Source organism: Schistocerca gregaria, chromosome 9, assembly GCF_023897955.1.
Source record: "Schistocerca gregaria isolate iqSchGreg1 chromosome 9, iqSchGreg1.2, whole genome shotgun sequence".
NCBI lineage: Eukaryota > Metazoa > Arthropoda > Insecta > Orthoptera > Acrididae > Schistocerca > Schistocerca gregaria.
Genome location: NC_064928.1, coordinates 234,614,189 through 234,622,468, shown reverse-complemented (window position 1 = coordinate 234,622,468; position 8,280 = coordinate 234,614,189).

Genomic DNA, 8,280 nt, shown 5'->3' with positions numbered 1-8,280 from the left:
TACAATTTGCCAAGCATTTAATCAAGCAAAAGATGAATACAACTTGACTTAAAGAAAAAGAAAAACGTTAAGAGCTATTGACCTTACATATAAGTACATCAGATAAATGTAGATCAAAAAAATTAAAAAAGTTCATGTAGAATTATATAAAAATTAACTAAAAGCAATGCCATGTCATATTTGTACTGTATTTCTTGGACTGTGGAGATAAAAAAGTGTACAATAATTTCAAGACAGAATTATTTTCTAGGTGTTTGACAATGAACTATAAATTTAATAGAACAGAGAGACATGAACAGAATATTACAAAGTACAGTACATTTACATGGCTGAGAAATTAGAAGTAACAACATGGTCAACAAAGGGTTAACTCCTCCATGGCGTCTTTACCGATCCAGTGAGAAGAGGGTTTCAAAATAAGACATAGTAGCCCAACTGCAGTTGGCATGGTTTGGGGAATTGAAAGCGATCTATTATAAATTATCAATTAATAAAAGAGTCAAGGTCGCAATAATTTTTTAGAAGCAGTTTTGACCTTTATGCTAATCATCTTCAGATCTAATGCACTGTAAAGATATAAAGAGTGTCAAGTACCAAATTACATAGATAAGTCAGAAAAAAAGCATTGTGTTAGAATAATGCAGCACTTAACCATATGGCTGCATCTGGCAGTGCGTGGAACACGTATGTGAAATCAGGGTCGTTTACTGCTGCTGATGACTAATCTGCCATGAGTTAAATAGAGTGGAAGACGCACACCTACGCCATATCATGTCAGCCACTGCCAATGGGCAATGATTTCCGTTGCATGCATACAAATGAACGAACGCTTCAGACAGCAACATTCTTCGGTGCTATCATATACACACAATTATTCATTATGGGATAACATTTTTAGGTATTTATTTTCAGTATAATGATTGACCTTCTAGGTTCTTTATGCACTGTCAACAAATGTCCTGGTGCTAGTAACAACATATCAACACACTAATGCCAATTCAATCAGCGGTGGCTCACTGCTTCATCCTTGCCAGTGGATACTGAAGCCGCATGCTATCGCCATAGCGACATACGGCGTCCTCCTGATACATCTTCGAGTGCCCGCAGCTACTTTGATGATGAGGTCGTTATGGAATAACATCCCTGCAAGTACCAAACAAGGCCCCAGGCGGCGATTGATTACCACATAGCTTATCACACTGCCTCTTTTAATTTGTAATGTTTTTAGCTTACATGATTTTATCAGCTAACTAGTATACTTATCTATAAGCTAGTTTTCGTATAATGTTGTACAAACATTTTTATTTTTTTCACATTTTTATTCGTTCATTCGAACTCACCTGACGTAACCCATTGACCATTGTCTGAGGCGGATGTCAGGCGGAATAAGCGCGCATTTCCTTTCTATGTAACGATTGGCACATTAGCCATCAGCAGCGGTAAACGACCATGATTTCACACAACCGTTCTGTGCACCATTGGCTGAAGCCATATGGGTATGTGCTATATTATTTTAAATCTTGTTCATCTTTCTGTTTTCGCACCATATGTTATTCCCTGACTTTCCTTTGTAATTTGGTTCAAATGGCTCTGAGCACTATGGGACTTAACTTCTGAGGTCATCAGTCCCCTAGAACTTAGAACTACTTAAACCTAACTAACCTAAGGACATCACACATATCCATGCCCGAGGCAGGATTCGAACTTACGACCGTAGCGATCGCGCGGCTCCAGACTGTAGCGCCTAGAACCGCTCGGCCACCTCGGCCGGCTGCAATTTGGTACTCGGCGCTCTTTATATGTTTAGAGTGAATTAGATCTGAAAATGGACAGTATAAAGGCCGAACCTGGTCATCGTTTTTAAATAAATTATTATTGCGATCTTGACTATTTTATAAATTGATACAGTAGCCTAATATTTGTTGATGAGACAGCAACAGTATTGAGTGACCTAGGTTTCCAGCTACTAATAAGTCCTGTCAGAGTTTCCGATTTGACTATGCGAAATTGACAAGACTTACAGGAAAGTGACACACAGCACACGATGGGTATCAAGTCCGCAGTAGTGTGGCGGACATTCCTCCAATGCCCCCTTCCCCCCCCCCCCCCCCCCCCCCACTAGACTGTTGCACGGTGCAATACTAATTTCCAAACTTTTATTAATTTGTTGAAGAAGGTTGCTGATTTCCATTTCATGTAGCAGTTTTTTGAAGCCAAACTTGTATTCGAGTCGAGTACTTGGGGAGAAAAATTTCTGCACAGGTTCGAATTCTGAATTGCCCCACGGCAGCATCCGAGATCAGACGGCTGACCGTAGCCATCGAGGGTGGTGCGAACTTTTGCAGCCTGGACAGGAAAAGTGAGTACATCAGACTTTTTGTTTCCTCACTGGCTTGTGCCTATCCTCAGTAAAACGCAGTACGTGAGATTAATGTCGAATTTTGAACTGCCCCTTGGCAGCATCGGAGATGAGTCGGCTGACACTTGCCATGGCTTCGGGGTCGGTGCGGACAGCGACAGTCCATCCAGGGGTGCCCATCACTTCTCCGTACCTCTGCTCGATGAATGGCACAACGACCTGCAAGAGCGTCAGGCAGGAGTGTTTCACCCCTAGCAGTGCGGTCCGGGCAGCATTGTCCACTGTCAGCTTCTGGCAAAGCTCCTGTTCACAGCATCTCATCAGGCCCATCAGCTCGTACCTGCAACCAAACGACAGTCCATGTTGCTAATACCTTCAGACCACATGTCAGTAATGTATACACAGTGAGGCAGCTAAGACGTGTCATCCTAAACGTATTCAGAATGAAAAAAATATATTGAGGTGAGGAGTTCGCCAAGTTGGATTTGACGATACGGCGAACTTGTTGACGTTCACAAGCTACACTACTGGCCATTAAAATTGATACACCACGAATATGAGGTGTTGCAGACGCAAAATTTAACCGACAGGAACAAGGTTGGCGACGGTGATGACAGCTACAACGTGCTGATGTGAGGAAAGTTTCCAACCGAATTCTCGTACACAAACAGCAGCTGACCGGCGTTGTCTGGTGAAACGTTGTTGTGATGCCTCGTCTTAGGAGGAGAAATGCGCACCATCACGTTTCCGACTTTGATAAACGTCGGATTGTAGCCTATCGCGATTGCGGTTTATCGTATCGCGACATTGCTGATCGCGTTGGTAGAGATCCAATGACGGTTAGCAGAATATGTAATCGGTGGTTTCAGGAGGGTAATACGGAACGCCGTGCTAGATCCCAACGGACTCGTATCACTAGCAATCGAGAGGACAGGCATCTTATCTGCATGGCTGTAACGGATCGTGCAGCCACGTCTCGATCCGTGAGTCAACAGATGGGGACCTTAGCAAGACAACAAACATCTGCACGACGTTTGCAGCAGCATGGACTATCAGCTCGGAGACCATGGCTGCGGTTACCCTTGACGCTGCATCACAGACAGGAACGCCTTCGACGGTGTACCCAACGACGAACCTGCGTGCCTGTGAGCGTGCCGGTGATGACAACCAAAGGGGTCCTGCAATGAAGTGGCACCGCAGTCCATCACCCCTGGTGGCACTCAGTTCGAGCGTGAGACATGATTTAAAACAATTCTACTCTAGTCAATGAGATTCCAGACCAAAGCTGTGTCTCCAGACGCCCCGGAGACCGCTGGCATACCATCCTGACTTTCACCCACCACACGGCCCGACAACCAGCAGTTATGCTCTGGGGCGTCATTTATGTTATCTCATGTTATGTTAACCGGGGACCTAGAAACGACGGAGGGGCTCTGTCCCCGCCGCCGCCGCAGTGGTCCGCAACCCCACGACGGCTACCGCAGTCCACTTCACCGCACCGCCGCCCCACACTCAACCCAGGGTTATTGTGTGGTTCGGCCCCTGGTGGACCCCTCAGGGGACGCCTTACACCAGACGAGTGTAACACCTATGTTTCCGTGGTAGACTAATGGTGGTGTACGCCTATGTGGAGAACTTGCTTGCGCAGCAATCGCCGACATAGTGTACCTGAGGCGGAATAACGGGAACCAGCCGGCATTCGCCGAGGCAGATGGAAAGCCGCCTAAAAACAATCCACAGACTGGCCGGCTCCCCGGACCTCGACACAAATCCGCCGGGAAGATTCGTGCCGGGGACCGGCACACCTTCCCAACCCGGAAAGTCGTGCGTAGACTGCTCTACATGGATACTCTGCAAATCACCTTCACAATTCTCTATTATTCCGATCTCGTAGAGAACGCGGAAATAACGAACTCCTATATCTCTCCTTACGAGCTCTGATTTCCATTGCTTCATCATGGTGATCGTTTCTCGCTATGTAGGTCGGCATCAACAAAGTTGGTGATTGGAATTTCGTGAGAAGATTCCGCCGCAATGAAAAACGCCTTTGTTTTAATGATGTCCACATCAAATCCTGTATAATGTCCGTTACACTCTCTCCCCTGCCTAGCGATATTACAAAACGTGCCACCCTTCTCTGAATTTTTTCGATGTACTCCGTCAATCCTATCTGTTAAGGATGCCACACCGCGAAGCAGTATTCTAAAAGAGGACGGACAAGCGTAGTGTAGGCAGTCTCCTTAGTAGATCTGTTACATCCTCTAAGTGCCGCGCCAATAAAACGCAGTCTCTGGTTAGCCTTCAAAAATAGCTCTGAGCACTATGGGACTTAACATCTGAGGTCATCAGTGCCCTAGACTTAGAACTACTCAAACCTAACTAACCTAAGGACATCACATACATCCACGCCCCATGCAGGATTCGAACCTGCGACCGTAGGACCAGCGCAGTTCCAGACTGAAGCGCCTAGAACCGATCGGTCACATCGGCCGGCGGTTAGCCTTCCCCACAACATTTTCTATCTGTTCCTGCCAATTTAAGCAGTTCGTAATTCCTAGGCATTTAGTTGAATTTACGGTCTTTAGATTTGACTGATTTATCGTGTAACCGAAGTTTAACGAGTTCCTGTTAGCACTAATGAGGATGACCTCACACTTTTCTTTATTTATGTTCAAAAAAGGCCCTGAGCACTATGCGACTTAACTTCTAAGGTCATCAGTCGCCTAGAACGTAGAACTAATTAAACCTAACTAACCTAAGGACATCACACACATCCATGCCCGAGGCAGGATTCGAACCTGCGACCGTAGATGTTGCGCCCAGAACCGGATGGCCACTTTGGTCGGCATTTAGGTTCAATTCCCAATTTTCGCACCATACAGATACCTTTTCTAAATAGTTTTGCAATTTGTTTTGGTCTTCTGATGACTTTACTAGTCGATAAACGACAGCATCATCTACAACCAACCTAAGACGGCTCCTCAGATTGTCTCCCAAATCGTTTATATAGATAAGAAACGGCAAAGAACACTACCTTGGGGGATGCCAGAAATCACTTCTGTTTTACTCGATGACTTTCCGTCAATTACTACGATCTGTGACCTCTCTGAGAAGAAATCACGAACCCAGTCAAATAACTGACATTATATTCCATAAGCACGCAATCTCACTACCAGCCCCTTATGTACAGTGTCAAAAGCCTTCCGGATATCCAGAAATACAGAATCAGTTTGAAATCCCTTGTCGATAGCACTCAGCACTTCATGCGAGTAAAGATCTAGTTGTGTTTCACAAGAACGATGTTTTCTAAATCTATGTTGACTGTGTGTCAACCCTCTGTGGTTATCATCCGTGGCATCTTCAGAGCGTAGTGGTACGTGGACGATTTTCTACGCCCCGTTTTGCTACCCTTCGTGGCAAGCTAGTAAAATGATGACCGCTGGCACACAGCGAGTATTTCCACTGCTTGTCTTCGTTGTTACGAAAGCTTACATTGGCCAGCAGGGTCACCGGGTCTCTAACCAATGGGAACGTCTGCAACATTAAGGGCCGGGTCCTCCAACCAGCGAGTGACAATTTGACGGGACAATGGGACATAATATGGGACGATATCAGTGAGGAATACATCCAACAATTCTATCAGTCAATTGCAAGCCGAATAACTACTTGCATAGCGGCTAGAGCTGGACCAACCCGAGATGTTCAGTTCCTGAAGATTTTCCTCTGGAATAAATAATTTGAATTGTGATCGTTTGTTTGCCTGTATATATACAGCACATCTACCGATTTGCGTCGCATTTTGACATCTACTTCGTGGTCCATCTATTTTTTCTCTTACAGTGCAAAATAAACGTGACAAATGTTCTTTACTTTACATGATCATTACGATAGCAGGCTGCGTTGTTCACCACACTACATTTTTACGTCTCTTTCTTCATTCGGAAACAGTTTTATGAAATATTTTGCGAACGTGATTTTGATTTCAGTCAGTAAATTAATGTGCGACAAGTCGCTCTCTCTCAGCCATTTTCTGAAGAATTCCCTCTTTTTCTGTTGTTACAGCTGGTATGAGTGTGACGCATGCTTTCTTTTGGGCGTTTGACATCTTAACCTTGCAAAATCACCTTACCGTCTGTCAGTACTGATAATGATATTGAAGGTGTGCTGGTTGCTTCATTTATTGAAGTGCTGACGAACTATTATTGTCAATAAATATTGAAAGTGTTCAGGCCCCTTAATGATCCAACTTATTCTGTCCACACACTACTAGTGTTTCAGACATGTGCCTATAAATATACCAAAAATTGATTACATAACTGTAATTTTTCGTGGTGGTCACAAATATTATATTGATAATTGTCACATTAGGTCCGTCTATTTGTTAATGAATGAAAATACACTACTGGCCATTAAAATTGCAACACCAAGAAGAAATGCAGATGATGGACGGGTATTCATTGGACAAATATATTATACTAGAACTGACATGTGATTACATTTTCACGCAATTTTCCCAGGAGAAATCAGTATCCAGAACAACCACCTCTGGCCGTAACAACGGCCTTGATACGCCTGGGCAATCAGTCAAACAGAGCTTGGATGGCGTGTGCAGGTACAGCTGCCCATGCAGCTTCAAAACGATACCAAAGTTCATGAAGAGTAGTGACTAGGGTATTGTGACGAGCCAGTTGCTCGGCCACCATTGACCAGACGTTTTCAATTCGTCAGAGATCTCGAGACCGTGCTGGCCTTGGCAGTAGAAGAACATCTTTGTATCCAGAAAGGCCCGTACAGGAACTGCAACATGCGGTCGTACATTAGCCTGCTGAATCGTACGGTTTCGCAGAGATCAAATTAAAGGTAGAGCCACGGGTCATAACACATCTGAAATGAAACGTCCACTGTTCAAAGTGCCGTCAATGCGAACAAGAGGTGACCCAGACGTGTAACCAGTGGCATCCCATACCATCACGCCGGGTGATATGCCAGTATGGCGATGACGAATACACGCTTCCAATGTTGAGTTCACCGCAATGTCGTCAAACACGGATGCGACCATCATGATGAACAGAACCTGGATTCATCCGGAAAAAAATGACGTTTTGCCATTCGTGCACCCAGGTTCGTCGTTGAGTACACAATCGCAAGCGCTCCTGTCTGTGATGCAGCGTCAAGGGTAACCGCAGCCATGGTCTCCGAGCTGATGGTCCATGCTGCTGCAAATGCCGTCGAACTGTTCGTGCAGATGGTTGTCTTGCAAACGTCCCCATCTGTTGACTCAGGGATCGAGACGTGGCTGCATGATCTGTTACAGCCACGCGGATAAGATGCCTGTCGCGATACGATAAACCGCAATCGCGATAGGCTACAATCCGACCTTTATCAAAGTGGAAAACGTGATGGTACGCATTTCTCCTCCTTACACGAAGCAACACAACAACATTTCACCAGGCAACGCCGGTCAACTGCTGTTTGTGTATGATAAATCTGTTGGAAAAGTTTACTCATGTCAGCACGTTGTAGGTGTCACCACCGGCGCCAACCTTGTGTGAATGCTCTGAAAAGTTAATCATTTGCATATCACAGCATCTTCTTCCTGTCGATTAAGTCGATTAAGTTTCGCGTCTGTAGCACGTCATCTTCGTGGTGTAGCAATTTTAATGGCCAGTAGTGTAATTTTATCACACCGCACTCATTTAGCTTTTATTTTTTGAAAGCCGCCTTAGCGGCCTGAAATATACAGTATACATTTTTATGTGTACACGAATGCATATTTCAGGCAACAGACCATGTCTTTCAAAAACTAAAAGTGAAACGTGTATGACATGATAACATTGGTTTTATTCAGTTGCACATAAACAAGCGTATCGTGATAACTATCAACATAATATTAGAAACAACTTAGGACAGCCTGACAACAG